Here is a 17,059-nt window from a genome sequence, read left to right on the forward strand (position 1 = left end):
CATTATAGGAAGGATGTGGAGGCTTTGGAGAGGGTGCAGAAGAGGTTCACCAGGATGCTGCCTGGATTGGAGGACATGTACTATGTGGAGAGGTTGGACAAGCTAGGGTTGTTTTCTCTGGAGTGACAGAGGCTGAGGAGAGATTTGATAGAGGTTTATAAAATTATACGAGGCATTGATAGAGTAGACAGCCGGTATCTTTTTCCCAGGATTGAATTGTCTAGTACTAGAGGGCATGTATTTAAGGTGAGAGGGGGCAAGTACAAAGGAGATGTGTGGGGCAAGGTTTTTTAGCATAGCATAGGAGAGTTTAATAGATAGGCTCATGAATATGTGGAGAACGGAGGGATATGGCCAATGTGCTGGTAGAGGAATTAGATTAATTAGGAGTCATTGGTTTAATTATTTTGGCACAACATTGTGGGCCAAAGTGCTTGTCCTATGAATGGGATGCTGTGAGTTAACAAACAGGTCACCGGGTTTTGAGTGAGCTCATTTACAGAAGGTGGAACAAGGCAATCTGGGCAGGAGTGCATTGGAAGAGTCAACAGGCAACAAAAGGCGTGTTATCTACATAACCTTTCAATAGCAGAAGAGGAGCAGAACCAGGTGGTAGTGTCGAGGCGTGAATACGTGGGGTGAAGTTCGTCTGCATCAGATACAACACTGAGTAGTCTGGTTCAGTTTCACACAGTTGCCGGCGAGGGGGAGGGAATAGTGAAGAGGGGAACAGAACTTTGGTCTTCCCAATATTTAGCCGGAAGGAGTTTCTGATCATCCAGGATTGGATTTCAGACCAGCGGTCTCACAACCTGCAGACTGCTCACTTGAACTTTCTCTTTTGTTTCGTAGTTGATCTGTGTATTTTCAGATTTTGTTGTAGAGTGATGGCGTTGGCAGATTTATTTCCTTTTATATGTGGGTAGATAGTTCCTCATTGTTTTAAATTTAATTTCGCCTGCTCAGAGTTTGGCAGGGTAAACATCAGGGTGATGCTACCCGGCATGTGGAATTGAACTGGGGAGAGTTGGGTGAGAATGTGGCTTTACTCCCTAGGGAAGGGGGTGAGACAAATGACATTGCATTTAAGGAGAAAATGGAGTAACATAATGAATCACACAGCACGGAAACAGGCCCTTCACCCATCGAATCCATGCTGACCATAAATTACCCATTTACATTAATACTACATTAATGCCATTTTTTTTTAGAGACCTAGAATAGACAAGGCATAGAAAGAAACAGTTCTAGTGCTGGCAAGTAGGATGATTGTAGATGGGCAAAACAGGTTGGCATGGCTATGGTGGGCTGAAGGGCCTGTTTCTGTGCTGTACCACACTGTGGGCTTGAGTTAAGGAGAAGCTCAGTAGGCTGGGGCTTTTTTTTTACCTGGAGGTCGGGGGTTCAGGGTGACCTTGTAGAAGTAGATAAAGTCATGAGGGGTGTAGGTAAGGTGAATGGTCATAGTTCTTTTTGCCTAGGGTAGGGAGTGTAAAACTAGAGGGTGCAGTTTGAAGTGAGAGGGGAAAGGTTTAAAAGAGACCTGAGGGGCAAGTTTTTCACACTGGGAGGAAGCTGTAGAGCCGGGTACATTTAAAAGATATTTGGACAAGTACATGGATAGAAAAGGCCTAGAGGGATACGAGCCAAACACAGGGACTAGCTCAGGTAGCCATCTTGGTTGGCATGGACGAGTTGGGCCGAACAGCCTGTTTCCCTGCTGTATAACCACGACTAATCTCCCAGCCTGCAGCATGTCATTTACCCATCACACACTGCTTGCTGTTCTGTGTCGGCTGCTGGCCCTTTGACATTATAACACTGTGACTCTCATCGTTCACCTCGCACCATCCCTGTAATCTCCACTTTTGTAACTTATCAAAATATCCAAGAGCTGTGGTATCCTGTGTGCCCCAGGACATATGCTTCATCTTTGGCAGCCTCGGCAGTTCTGCATTTCCCTCCTAAAACCCTCCACCTCGCTACCCTCCTGCTATCTTAAAGCCTATTCTTTCACGACTGTTTTAATCATCTTCCCCGATGGCCTCCTATAGCTTGCTGTCTGAGTATACTCCTATACCTTGGTGGTGGCAGCAGAACCTCTCACAACTTTTAAGTATCTGGGCGAGCATTGAATTGCCTAGGCTGTATTAAAGGCACAGTACGTACAACAGTACAGCACAGGAACAGGCCCTTCAGTCCAAGATGTTGTGCCGAACTAAAGCCTGACTAAACTAGTCCCTTGTGCCTACTTGTCCATATCCTTCCATTCCCTGCACATTCATGTGCCTATCTAACAGCCTCTTAAACCCCTCTATCATATCACCACCACCCCTGGCAGCACATTCCAGGCACCCACCACTCTCTGTGTAAACAAAAAACCTTGCCCCGCACATCTCCTTTGAACTTTTCCCCCTCTCATCTTAAATGCATGGCCTGTAGTATTAGACATTTTGACCCTGGGGAAAAAAGATACCGGCTGTCTACCCTATCTATGTCTCTCATAATCCTATAAACTTCTATCAGGTCTCCCCTCAGCCTCCACTGCTTCAGGGAAAACAACCCAAGTTTGTCCGACCTCTCCATATAACAAATAGTATAAATATAAGGAATTTTGTCATCTAGGTGTGTTGATAGGCAGGGCTTAGAGTCATAGTCATACAACACAGTAACTGGCCCTTTGCCCCACCATGTCCATGCCTATCCTCAAGTACCAGTCTATACTAATCCTATTTACCAGCGCTTGATCCATGGTTTTATAAGTCTTGGCGATTCAACTGCTTGTCAAGGTACTTAACTGTTGTGAGAGTCTCTGCCTCCACCACCCCCTCAGGCAGTGTTTTCCACATTCCACCCACCCTCTAGGTGAAAAAATATTGTCTGATTTTCCCCTTTAACCCTCTTACTCCTCGCCTTCTGAATGTAGCGTAGCGGTTAGCGTAACGCTATTACAGCGCCAGCGACCTGGGTTCAATTCCGGCCGCTGTCTGTAAGGAGTTTGTACGTTCTCCCTGTGTCTGCGTGGGTTTCCTTTGGGTGCTCCAGTTTCCTCCCACATTCCAAAGACGTACGGGTTAGGAGCTGTGGGCATGCTATGTTGGCGCCAGAAGTGTGGCGACACTTGCGGGCTGTCCCCAGAACATCCTATGCAAAAGATGCATTTCACTGTGTGTTTCGATGTACATGTGACTAATAAAGAAGTCTTATCTCATCTTAAGACACCTAACACCTTTCTTTAAAGTTAACATGCTCTAGAATATCTCCAGCCTTCTCCCTGAAACTGCCACTACAATGTCTTTCTCTTGATAATTATTTAAGACCTCACCCACATTCTGTGGCTCCACACACAGATTGCCAATTTATTCCCTTGAGGCCCCTGCTCTTTCCCTGGTTACCCTCTCACTCTTAATATATATGAAAAAAATGCCTTGACTTTTCTTAATTTTGTCTGCCAGTAATATTTCGTGGTCCCTCTTTGCCCTCCTGATTTGTTTAAAATACCTACAGGTTTTATACTCCTGAAATGCTCACCCATTTGAAGTATTCCATACCTTCTATAAGCTTCCTTTTTTTGCTTTATCAAACTGTCTGTTCCTTTCCCTTCATCCCTGTGGGACCCCATTCACTCTGAGTATTCACCATTTCATTTTACAAAGACTCCCACTTGTCGGATGTGGATTTATGGACAAAGCATGTTCTTATTGAAATCGGCCTCTGGCAACCACCAACCACCCCCCCCCCCCCCCCCCCCCCCCCCCCCCCGACCAAATTGGACGCCTGAATTTCCTGACCATCCATATTTCCTTGAAACAAGAGTTATGCTCACTATCCACAAAATGCTGACAGAAACATGAACTGCTTCATTCCCTAAGACTAGGTCCGGTACTACCCCTTCTCTCCTCGGGCTATCTATGGCCTGGCTCGAAAAACTCTCCTGGATACACTCTAAAAATTCCACCTTCTCCAGGCCTTCCAGACCAAAGTGATCCCAGTTAATATTGAGGAAGTTGAAATCCCCTGCTTTATAACCCTATTACTTTTGTATCTCTCTGTGAGGCTTTGTCAAATCTGGCTGTCTGGAGCCCGGTGGTCCTTCCCCCAGATGTACCTGCAAGTTGCCCGAGGAATTGTACCTCCCAATGCTGCTCCAGGATATGATTGGGAATGGATCATTTCTCAGGGAAGTGTAGGATTGGGAGGAGATGTTCAAACTGTTATTCATTCAGTTAGATCATTAGACACACAGGAGACTGCAGATGCTGGAATCCGGGGGGAAAAGCAATCTGTTGGAAGAACCCAGTGGGTCAGGCCGCATCTGTGGAGGGAAACGGACAGTCGATGTTTCGAGTCGAGACCATTTGTCTGGACTGAAAGAGTAGAGGGATGATAGCCGTAAATTAGATCATGGCTCGTCTGTATTGTGATGCCTCTATTTGCTGCTTATGCTTAAGCACCTTTACCCATTGAAAGCCTGTCCATCTATTACTGACTCTAGATCGACTCTCACCCTCTAGATCTTGGAGATGGGAGAGGTTCCAGATTTCCACATCACACCTAACATTGCCCCTAAACAGCCTGGTTCTTAGCCTAAGGTTGTGCTACCTTGCTCTGCACTCCCACCCCACTGCTCCTCCCCAAGTTTAGGAAAAAGTTTCTCTCTCTCTGCCCTATTAAATCCTTCATTCATAAACATCTCAATTAATCAACACCCTGCACCCCCCCACCCCCATCTTAAATATTCTAAATGGGGATATTCAAGCCCACTCTGGTAAATTGGTTTATTATTTTCGCATGTACTGAGGTACAGTGAAAAACTTTGTTTTGCACACCATCCTTTTTCATTTCATCATTTCTGTACAAGGGAAAAGCAATAACAGAATGCAGAATAAAGTGTTGCAGTTACAGAGAAAGTGCAGTGCAGACAGACAATAAGGTGCAAGGCCATGATGAGGTAGATTGAGGTCAAGAGTACATGTCATTGTACAAGGGGATTGTTCAATCGTCTTATAACAGCAGGATAGAAGCAGTCCTTGAGCCTGGTGGTACGCGCTTTCAGGCTCTTGTATCTTCTGCCCGATGGGAAGGGGGAGAAGAGAGAATGTCTGGGGTGGGGGTGGGTGGGGTCTCTGATTATGTCGGCTCCTTTACCGAGGCAGCAGGAAGTGTAGACGGAGTCCACGGAGGGGAGGCTGGTTTCTGTGATGTGCTGAGCTGTGTCCACATCTCCCTGCAGTTTCTTGCGGTCCCGGGCAGAACAGTTGCCGTACCAAGCCGTTGTGCATCTGGATAGGATGCTTTCCATGGTGCATCGATAAAAGTTGGTGAGGGTAAACTGGGAAATGCCAAATTTCTTTAGCCTCCTGAGGAAGTAGAGGCGCTGGTGAGCTTTCTTGGCCATGGTATCCACGTGGTTGGACCAGGACAGGCTACTGGAGACATTCTCTCCCAGGAACTTGAAGCCCTCAACCCTCTCAACCTCAGCACCATTGTTGTAAACTGGAGCGTAAGTCTGCAATTGATCATTGCAGTTTAAACCTTTTAGTGCCAGTACCCTTTTGGAAAATCTCTCCCAAGGCCCAGTATATCCTTCTGGAGGTGCATTGCCCAGAACTAAATGCAGTCTAACCAGAGTTTTATTTAATTTCTGCCTTTACTACATCTTGTGGCCCCACTTCCCTTCCTGAAAGCGAAAGAGCTGGGTTTTAGACTGGATTCCATTTCCAGACTGTATAACTAGGCGTGGGGGTGGTGGTGGAGATGGGGGAAGGTGTTTCTGATGGAGATGATTATTTCAGGCAGTCTTCGCTTGGTTTGCTGTCTGTGTGATGCAGGCTGTTGTCGGATGAGGGGAGGTGTCTGAAACACTAGCTGGGGTCCTGAATGCTTTTGTAACCACCACACAATTTTGATTATTAGCTGTTGCTAATCCACAACTTTCTTGTTTTGTGCGTTCAGTGGTGTTGATGAGTGATCAGAGCTGCCACTGCTCAAGACTCATGGAATTCTTCTCAGCCAGCCCCTTGGGATTGAGAATGAGCTTCCCTTGGGTACTTTGATCGGTCGTGGGTCATGGGTTCCCACAAGTTGGTAAGGGCGCTGTGTGTTTTCAAGGAGGCTCTGACATTTTCGGTGTCCCTGATGTTGGACGACGTGGCTGGTAGTCAAGGCCTCAAAGCTGATGTTGGCCTAATTCTGCACTAAGGTACAGCCATTGGACTTTGGGAAGTCAGCGCTGGCTGTACTTCAGCGCTTTGAGGTGTCTGCTGTAGGTAGTCCATAACTCCAAAACATACAACAGGATGGGGATCACTGCTGCCAGTAAATCTCAAGCTGTGTGCAAGGTTTACATAGAACAGTACAGGAACAGGCCCGTTAGCCCACAGTGTTGTGCTGAACCAATTAAACTAGTAATTAACTAAACTAATCCCTTCTGCCTACAAAATGTCCTTATCCTTTCATCCTCTGCACATCCATGTGCCTGTCTAAGAGCCTTTTAAACCCCACTATCATACCAGCCTCCCCCACCACCCCGGCAGCACCTTCCAGGCACCCGCCACTCTCTGTGTAAGATGAAAAATCACTTGCCCTGTACATCTCCTTGGAACTTACCCCCTTCACCTTAAATGCCTGTTCTCTAGTATTAGTATTATTACTAATTTGTTTGTTAGTATTATTACTAATACTAGAGTTTATTGATTACAGCTGTGCCTTCAATACTATAATTCCAACTCATCTCCAAACCCTGAAACCTGGGACTCAGCACCTCCCTTTGCAACTGGATCCTTGACTTCCTGACCAACAGACTGCCATCAGTGAGGATAGGCAGCAACATCTCCACCACGATTATTCTCAACACTGTTGCCCTACAAGGCTATGTCCTCAGCCCCCTATTCTACTCCTTGCACACTCATGACTGCGTGGCCAGATTCTGCTCTAACTCCACCTACAAGTTTGCAGATGACACCACTGTGGTGGGTCGTATCTCAAATAATGATGAGTCGGAGTACAGGAAGGAGATAGAGACCTTAGTGACATGATGTCATGACAACAACCTTTCCCTCAATGTTAGCAAAACAAAAGAGCTGGTCACTGACTTCAGGAAAGGGGGAGGTGTATGTGCTTCTGTTTACTTCAACGGTGCTGAGGTCAAGAGGGTTGAGAGTTTCAAGTTCCTGGGAGTGATCATCACCAATAGCCTGTCCTGGTCCAACCACGTAGATACCACGGCCAACAAAGGTCACCAGCGCCTCTACTTCATCAGGAGCCTGAAGAAATTTGGCATGTCCCCTTTGACCCTCACCAATTTTGTATCAATGCACCACTTCAGAGGAAGTGGCAGAGGCACGTACAGTTATAATATTTAGAAGGTACTTGGACAGATACATGGATGGGAAAGGTTTAGAGGGATATGGACACAAACGCAAGCAAATGAGACTTGGTTGGCATGGATGAGTTGGGCTGAAGGGCCTGTTTCTGTGTGGTTTGACTCTATGCTTTTCTCTTGTACCTCCCTCAAAATCATAGGATTCATTCTATCTGGTGCTGCGGACTTACCTGCTTTAAGTTCAGCCAGTTTTTCTAATACTCCCATGCTATCAATTTTTAGTCTATCCAATGTGTCTCAATCATCTCCTCCTTCACTATTTAGAAGCACCCTCTTCCCTGGTGAAAACAGGTGAAAATTTAGGACCTTAACAGCATCCATTTGCAATTCCCATTTCTGTTCCACTCCCCCTTCTACTATGCATGTATCTATAATGCATTTAAGTACAGCACACGAACAAGCCCTTCGGCCCACAATGTTGTGCTGAACTAATTAAGCTAATGACACCTAATTAAACTAATCCCTTCTGTCTGCAGGTGGTTTGTATCCCTCCATTCCCTGCATATTTATGTGCCTATCTAAGAACCTCTTAAACCCCTCTATCGTATCTACCTCCACCACCACCCATGGCAGCACATTCCAGGCACCCACCATTCTCTCTGTAACAAAAAACACTCCTCATCCTAAATACATGCCCTCTAGTATTAGACATTTTGACCCTGGGAGAAAGATATCAGCTGTCTATCTCTGCCTCCTTGACAACATTGACAACAAGGACTCTGAATTTCTGGGAATGCAGACTATTTGTATCGAGTTCTGAGAATGTCAAATGATGAGGTTTGTGAGGCTTCACAAGGAGTTCCATTAGCTTGATCTGTCTGACACCCGTCAAGTGATTGAAGCTTGTCCAGGAGCCCCTCTGGCTCGGATTGACCTTGAACATGACATTTTTTTGTTGTCTGAGGTAATGTTCACTTCAGCTGGAAATGCTCCGGCTCCTGCTCTAAGATAAAGTCGATATAAGCCAGAGGGCACAATTCTAAAAGAGGTGGAGGAATGGAGAGAGGTTGGCTGGTGTTTGTGCATCAGCCATAAGGTAGGATGAGAAAGTGGTTAAAGACATACAAGATCCTAGACTTCATCAATGGTCGTACAGCACAGACACAGGCCCTTCGACCTACTGAGTCTGTGCTGACCATCGACCACCCATTTTATTCTCTGTGCCTTAAAACCGCGCTAGCCCTGGAGTGAAGGTTCATCATGCTGGCTGCTACGATGGCAGGTCAGTCATAGGAAGAAAATTTGAGAGGCTAGGCCATTTCTTCTCTGCAGTTCCGAAAAATTGGAGGTGACTTCATTGAAACGTACAACTATTCTTAGAAAGCTCGACAGGGTAGACGTGAAGAGAATGTTCCCCCTCACTGAAGAGTCCCGGGATGAAGAGTCGGCCGTTTGGGACTGAAATAAGGAGAAATTTCTTCCGCCAGAGGGTAGTGAATCTTCGGAATTCTCTACCCCAGAGGGCTGTGCGGAATGTCACTGTATTCAAAATGGAAAGCTAAAGATTTCTGGACATCGAAGGAAGGAAGAGAAATGGGGATAGGGCAGGATGTTAGTGCTTGAGGTAAAAATGTCACCGCTATCTTGCTAAATGTTGGATGAAAATCAAAATAAAAACTGTAGATGCTGGAAAAGAAGTGATAAAAACTTCTATCCCACTGTTGTAAGATCCTTGAACGGAGCTCTTGTGCGGTAAAGGTGAATTCTTGATCTCTCAATCTAGCTCATCTTGTTCCTTGCACTTTGCCTGCCTGCAGTGCATTTTCTCTGTAACACTATATTCTCCATTCTTTTTCCTTTTATACTCCCTCAACATACTTGTGTATGGAATGATCTGTCTGGATGGCACCTAAACAACAGCTTTTCACTGTATCTCGGTACATGTGACAATAGTAAACCAATTACCAGACAAAATGCTGGAAACGTCTTCATTTCGGGTCTTCAGAAAAATGCCCTGCACTTTGGAGCCATGGCAATCATCTGCAAACTTCTTTAAATGGGACTAATCAATCTCAGACTCTGAGCTGGAGTGAGACTGCTCCATTTTGCAGCATGAAGCATCCTTGCAACCAGCTGAGCTTGGGTCAATGATTCTTATTTGTCTGGCTCTCTGCATTGCTACATTTCTGGTCCCACAATCAAGTGCATTCATCATTATCATAACTTTAATTGGGCTTGTAAATTCAGACCCAATAGCATTCTGATCAAGTCTAACTTTGTGCCCCAAGGGAATTGTTAACCTATTTTCTGTTGAGCCCTGAGCTTGTGACAGGACATGCAGCCATCAAGCAGTGAATGCTTTCACACAGTCTTAATTTTTTCTTTGTTTTGCAGAGGATGTAGTGTCTGGAGTCTGGTCGTATCTCAGTTCCATCTCCACCTTGCTTTCTGTCATTGGTTTCTTGTCCAGGATGACCCTGCCCATTGTGTGACCTCGACGTCTTCGGTCTTTGCCTCCCTGAATGGTTCAGGAGACTGCGACAGGTAAGGAAATTCCTGCTGTCTGCTCGGAGGCAGCCTGCTTCAGCTCTCTGTCAAAACCATCCCAGTTTAATCCCAGGACAGTTGTGTCAGTGAGGACGGGTCAGCCATTGCTGCATGTCCTTCAAACTTCCCTCACCTGAAGATCTTGGAATCCTTTGAGAGCGAACAGTTGGTAAGGCAGTCTAGCGAATTCCATTACTATCCTTGCCTGATCCCTGTGTCTGCATTCTCATACAGGGAGAAGTTGTTAAAATTGTCAAGGGCTTCTATGAATTTTTGTCAGAAGCTGCCCTTGTGTCCTGTCCCTACCATGTCCCATGACCAAGTTTTGGACCTGGCAAAAGTGACCACCTCAGTGTGGCAACTTGATCACCCGATCAGAAGGTCACGAGTCAAGCCTCACCTCCCATTTGAGACTAGACAATACAACCCAGCTTGGACTCTCACCTGGACTTGCCTATCACCCACCAGCCTGTGCTGCTCCCCCTCTCCCGACCTTCTTATTTTGGCTTCTGCCCTCTTTCCTTTCCAGTCCTGATGAAGGGTCTCGACCCAAAACGTCGACTGTTTACTTCCCTCCATAGATGCTGCCTGACCTGCCGAGTTCCTCCAGCATTTTGTGTGTGTTGCTCCAGATTCCAGCATCTGCAGAATCTCTTGTGACAACCCAGCTTGGGCTCGGTTATAGAAATGAGGTCCATGGTGCTGTCCTTGGGCAACTTATGAAGCTGAGTTCTCGCTGGTAGTTAAAATGCTAGTTAATGTTTGCCGGTGGCACTGAAGTTGATGATATATTGTCCAGCGAAGAAAGTACTCTAAGGGTATAGCAGGATATAGTTCAACTGGGAATGTAGGCAAGGAAATGGCAAATGGAATTTAACTCAGACAAGTGCAAAAGAATACATTTTGGGAAGTTAGACCAAGGCAGGACATGCACAGTGAAAGGCAGGGTTCTGGGGAGCATTATTAAACAGAGAGACCTTGGGGTACATGTACATAGTTCCCTGCAGCAGTCAGCCAATCCATCCTGCTGTTTTCCCAAACACTCGTTCATATGTATGGACTGTCCATGATTCAGGCGTTCATGACCTGGGGAGGGCCTGTAATGTGACAGGATTCAGAGCACAACATATAGATCTGGTTGACACAGTATAGAAACCTTGGGCCTTGAGAGCAACTGGAATGATTTGGTGAAAGAGTCAGTGAGAAAGGGAAGGCCAAGAGATAAAATGATTGCTGTCTTTAGAATACTGTAAGGGACCAGTTGATGTTGACCAGAATGAGCTATTTCATCAGGTCCTGAGCCGTTAGATGTTGCCTGAGCTCACAGTGGAGTAAAAACTGGCTCTACTGAAAGAATTGAGTGAGCGGTCAATACGTAGAACTGGAGCAAAGCAATTCATTCAAAATGATGCTAAATAGAATCAGATTTATTATCACTGACTTAAATGACGAGAAATGTGTTATTTTGTGGCAGCAGTACAGTGCAAAGACAAACTTACTATAAATCACCAAAATAATGCAAAAAGGAATAATGAAGTAGTGTTCATGGACCATTCAGAAATCTGATGGTGGAGGGGAAGAAGTTTCTGAATCATTGAGTGTGGGTCTTCAGGCTCCTGTACCTCCTCCCCGATGGTAGTAGCATGAAGAGGGCATGTTCTGGATGGTGAGTGTCCCTCCTATATATTGGGCTTCCCCCTTCCCTTCTTCAGGACTGAGATAGGATCCTGACCCGAAACGTTGACTGCCTGCTTTTCTCCATGGATGCTGCCTGGCCTGCTGAGTTCCTCCAGCATCATGGTGTTTTTCATCTAGATTCCAGTATCTACAGTCCTTTGTTTCCTTAGTGATAGATGCTACCTGAAGGTGCCGCCTTCTTGAAGATGTCCTCGATGGTGGGGTGGGTTGTGCCTATGATGGAGCCAGCTGAGCCTACAACCCTCTGCAGCCTCTTTTGATTCTATGCACTGGAGCCTCCATACCAGGCGGTGATGCAACCAGTCAGGATATGCAAAATGAGCATTTTGAGGCACGTTATTCGAGTTAATGTGAGAGTAATATTTGCTGAAGGATCAGGAAGCTTTGGATCAATCTTTACCCTATGCTTTCCATCTTGTCTGGTCCCTGGTGATCAGAATCAGTTTTATTATCATTGACACATGACGAGAAGTTTGTTGACTTGCGGCAGCAGTACAGTGCAAAGACACAAAATCTATAAATTACAAAAAGGAATAATGAGGTGGTGTTCATGGACCATTCAGAAATATGATGACAGAGGGGAAGAAGCTGTTCCTGAATCGTTGAGTGTGGGTCTTCAGCCTCCCGTACCTCCTTCCTGATGGTAGTAACGAGAAGAGGGCACGTCCTGGATGGTGAGGGTCCTTAATGCTAAATGCCGCCTTCTTGAGGCATCGCCTCTTGAAGATGTCCTTGATGGCAGGGAGGGTTGTGCCCGTGATGGAGCTGGCTGAGTCTACAACCCTCTGCAGCCTCTCGCGACCCTGCGCATTGGAGCCTCCGTACCAGGCGGTGATGCAACCAGTCAGGACGCTCTTCACTGTACATCTGTAGCCTTTGATGATGTACCAAATCTCCTCAAACTCCTAACAAATCGGAGCCGTTGGCATGCCTTCTTCGTGATTGCTGGTAAGGTAATTGTTGGAGATTGATTACTGTAACTAGTCACAACTCCATTATCATTGGGTTACCAGGATCCTAATTAGCAAGTTAATGAAACTAGGTCATCTTGGCTAATGCTAACTATTTTCCATGGTGGATAATCAAGTAAACGGTTTGAGTTGGACTCTTCTAGCCACAGATGCATCTACATAGATGTGATTATTTGTGAACCAGTGGAGTTCACACATGCCTTTGAGTCAGAAGGTTGTAAACTCTCTCCATCACTGCCACCATCAAGAGGCATGAGCACTAAATCCAGGCTGGCTCTCCAGCACAGCTCTGAGTGCGCTGCACCCTCAAAGTTACTGCACTTTGGATGCGACAACAAACCAGCCTCACTTTCCCCACAGGTGGGGCTAGAAAATCTCTCAGCAGCAATGTGTTTAGGGGGAGGGGAACTAAGATTTCCATTTCTAGGGCCAATGTTTAGCCTTTAACCAATTGGTGCCAGAGAAATCAGAGTGTAGCGGTTAGCATAACGCTATTAGAGCACCAGCGACCCGGGTTCAATTCCGGCCGCTGTCTGTAAGAGTTTTTAGGTTCTCCCTGTGACTGCGTGGGTTTCCTCAGGTGCTCCAATTTCCTCCCACATTCCAAAGATGGATGGATTAGGAAGTTGTGTGGCGTGCTATGTTGGTGCTGGAAGCGTGGCGACACTTGCGGGCTGCCCCCAGAACACTACGCACAGATGCATTTCACTGTGTGTTTTTGATGTACGTGTGACTAATAAAGAAATCTTATCTCAGGAACCCCTTGATCTGGTGAGTGTACAGGATCAACAGGGTTCAGGCTCTTGTTTTTTTGGTGCTTAAACCAGCATGATGGGTGTAGCTGTTTAAAAGATAATTTTTGAGATACCGGGGTCTATTGCAAGGCAGTCCTTTACTGGCATTTAACTGGTGGACATTCTTAAGAGCAATTATCCTGGAGAAAGTACCATCTTTTTGAACCTCTGTGGTCTGAGTGGTGCTGGTACTGTTTTCGGTTGAGACTTTGGGATGACAATGAAGGGATAGGCAGTGGTTTATCCATGTTGTGTGTGATTTAGAGAGGGGTACATGATGATTGTGTTTCCATTTACACCTGCCCATGTTCTGTGGTGGCAGTTTCTGGGTTTGAAACTAGGGAACCCTATACTCATATTGCTCCATCCCTGGAATCCTGTAGGATCCCTCTCTCCCTTCAGTTTTGCTCTCTTGTGCAGCTGTTTTTTTAATCATTCTACCAGTGGTCCTACCCTGCTGATCGTCTACGTATTGCTGCATGAAACCTGCGTTATTGACCTGTATTGTTTGATAGGTGGTCCAAAGAGGCATCTTGGGATGTTTTACAAAAGCATCATGTAAATTCAAACAGAGAAGATGCTGGAGGAGCTCAGCGGCTCAGGCAGTGTCTGTGGAGGGATATGGACAGTTGACATGTTTGGGTCGAGATCTTTCATCTGTCCACCTCCCTCCATGAATGCTGCCTGACCTGCTGATTTCCTCCATCTTGTCTGTTACTCCAGATTCCAGCATTTACAGTCACCACATCAATGCAAATTGTTGGTGATGGATTAAGGGTTGCTAGACGAGTAGGGATAGATTGATCCTGATCACTGAGCTGAGCAAGGTTAGGATGCAATTGGGTCTGGTCACAATGGGTTGCTTAGTCAAAAATCAAACTGCTGGAGGAACTCAGTGGGTCGAGCAGCATTTGTGAGGCAAAGGGATAGTTGATGTTTTGGGTTGAGACCCTGCATCAGGACTAGTCAGTCACCAGCTGGATTTGCATGTGGATGGGTAGAATGTTGGCCATATGGTTATGATGACAGTCCCTCCAGTACCTCAGGTAAATTGGATCAGCAAACTTGCAGATGACACCAAGGTTGGGGGTGCAGTGGATAGCGAGGAAGGCTATCAAAGGTTGCAGCGTGACCTTGACCAGCTAGGAAAATGGGCTGAAAAACGGCAGATGGAATTTAATGCAGACAAGTGTGAGTGATGCACTTTGGAGACAAACAAGGTAAGACTTACACAGTGAATGGTAGGGCTCTGAGGTGTGCAGTAGAACAAAGGGACCCGGGAATACAGATCCATAGTTCCTTATAAGTCCCTAGGGTCGTAAAGAGAGCTTTTGGCACTTTGGCCTTCATAAATCAGGGCGCTGAGTACAGGAGTTGGGATGTTACGTTGAAGTCGTATAAGACGTTGGTGAGGCGAATTTAGAGTATTGTGCGCAGTTCTGGTCACCTACCTACAGGAAAGATATCGGTAAGTTTGAAAGAGTGCAGAGAAAATTTACATGGATGTTGCTGGGACTTGAGGACCTGAGTTATAGGGAAAGGTTGAATAGGTGAGGACTTTATTCCCTGGAGCGCAGGAGAATGAGGGGAGATCTTATAGAGGGATACAAAATGATGAGGGATATAGATAGGGTGAATGCATGCAGGCTTTTCCCCCTCAGGTTGGGTGAGACTAGAACTAGAGGACATAGGTTTAGGGTGAAATGTGAAATATATAAAGGAAATCTGAGGGGAAACTTCCTCACTCAGAGGGTGGTGCGAGTGTGGAATGAGCTGCCAGCGAAAGTGGTAGATGCGGGTTCAATTGTAACACTTGAGAGGTTTGGAAAGGTACACGGATGGGAGGGGTTTGGAGGGATATGGTCCGGGTGCAGGTAGATGGGGCTAGGCAGAAGACCAGGTTAGCATGGACTAGATGGGCCGAAGGGCCTGTTTTGTGCTGTAGTACTCTATGACTCGGGTCGAAGAGAGGAGGGGGAAATCTGTAGGCAGGGGTGGGAACCCACTTCCTGTTGTCCCGCTGCTAGTTTTTAAACATCTGACTGTTACCTGGTCTTGAAAACATCGGTAAAAATCCCCTGCGCTGTCTAAACACCGCTGACGAAAGGTTGATACTTAGAGCCATGGAATCTTTACAACACAGCCTTTTACCCATTGAGTCTTTGCAGGAGGGTTCAAGTGACTTTGGCAGACTTTGTCCTCTGATCTCCGATGTTTGCTTGTTTGATGCAGTTGTTCATTCTGCAGAAACCTGCATTGATATAATGTCCTAAAATCTATAGATTGGACATGAGGTGGATGTTGAAGGGTTGGGGGCCGCTGTGGAGGGTGAGTGGGGAAGAGGACCACTTTGTTTGGGATTCCAGTGCTCTGAGCCCGGATGGGTGAAGGCTAGGCCACCTGTAGTGGGGAGAATGGCGAGGGGTGCACGAGACACCAGCCTTGGAGAAACGTGGTGTTCTCGGCACAGTTGGAGCATCAGATGTTGGTAGGATGAGCTGGCACCATTACACCCAGTGGCAAGTTGGACACGAGCCCTCAGGAGGTACAACACCTTGTCTGCAAGTGTGAGTGGAGCCTGAAAACTGGAGTTGTTTGGATCCTTGGAAATCGAGTCATGTTCCTTGCACTCCCTGATAGAAGCAGACTCCCTATCCCTTGTCAATTGAAGCATATCTCTGCACACACAATGAACGGGCCGATGTTAACGTCAGAGCTAATAGTATGCTCTTTCATTCTAAGCGTTCTTTTGATTGCTGCTGCATGCTTCTCTCTCAGCCAGAGATATTAGCCCTCTATTGATTATCTATAAACCAGGCTACCCTGTAAATTGTTTTCCAGGAAGGTGCTCAGACAAAGCCACAAACCCATTCACAGAATGACTCAACGCACTTGCATTTATAAAGCACCTTTATCGTCCCTCAGCACTTTGCTGCTGATGGGTCACCTTGAAGTGCAATAGACTGTTTTGGCACAGCAAGATCCCACAAAACCAGCAATGACCACTTCATCTGTTTTAGTGATATTGGTTGAGCGATGTCAGGTCTTCCCTGTCCTTCGAAGATTTGCCATAGTTTCACTTGTGTCACCCTGAAGAGTGCCAAGGTGCCTCAGTAGAGAAGACAGCACCTTTAAGCAGTTCATTGCTGAAGTCCGCAGAACAGGGCTTCCCACAACCTGACCTACCTCCCTCTGCCTGAACTGTCCTGTGAGTGTTCCCAGCAATTCCTGTTGTATCTGATTTCCAGCACCTGATGTTTGCTCTTTTGGCTTCTGCAAGACATCCCTGGGGTTTTTGTTTGGTATTTTAAAGGCGCCATATGAATGCAGCATGAAATAGATTTGGACTCCTGATTAGCAGCAGTAGGCAGAGGAGAGTTAAATTTGGTGAGGTTGACCTCACTCAGTAAAATTGGTTAATTTGTTTATTATTGTCATACGTTACTGAGGTACTGTGAAAAACTTTGTATGCATCCATACAGATCATTTTATTACATCAGTGCATTGAGATCGTACAAAGGAAAACAATAACAGAATGCAGAATAAAGTGTTACAGTCACAGAGAAAGTGCAGTGCAGGCAGACAATAAGGTGCAAGGGCCATGACAGGGTAGATTGTGAGGTCAAGAGTCCATCTTATCGTTCAATAGTCTTATAACAGCAGGATAGAAGTTGTCCTTGAGCCTGGTGGTACGTGCATCCAGGCTTTTGTATCTTCTGCTCGAT

The 17,059-nt window shown here is 46.1% G+C and overlaps 1 protein-coding gene across 3 annotated transcripts in view; it reads left to right on the forward strand.

Moving 5' to 3' along the window:
• gatad2b (GATA zinc finger domain containing 2B) overlaps nt 1-17,059 on the forward strand; it is a 129,316-nt gene that overhangs the window by 14,111 nt on the left and 98,146 nt on the right. For all 3 annotated transcript variants that reach the window (XM_052045866.1, XM_052045867.1, XM_052045864.1), the window contains exon 2: nt 9,719-9,868. The gene's annotated coding sequence lies outside the window, so the exon portion shown is untranslated. The remainder of the gene's footprint in view (nt 1-9,718; nt 9,869-17,059) is intronic.

This window comes from Pristis pectinata, chromosome 40 (genome assembly GCF_009764475.1).
Source record: "Pristis pectinata isolate sPriPec2 chromosome 40, sPriPec2.1.pri, whole genome shotgun sequence".
In the NCBI taxonomy this organism is placed as follows: domain Eukaryota; kingdom Metazoa; phylum Chordata; class Chondrichthyes; order Rhinopristiformes; family Pristidae; genus Pristis; species Pristis pectinata.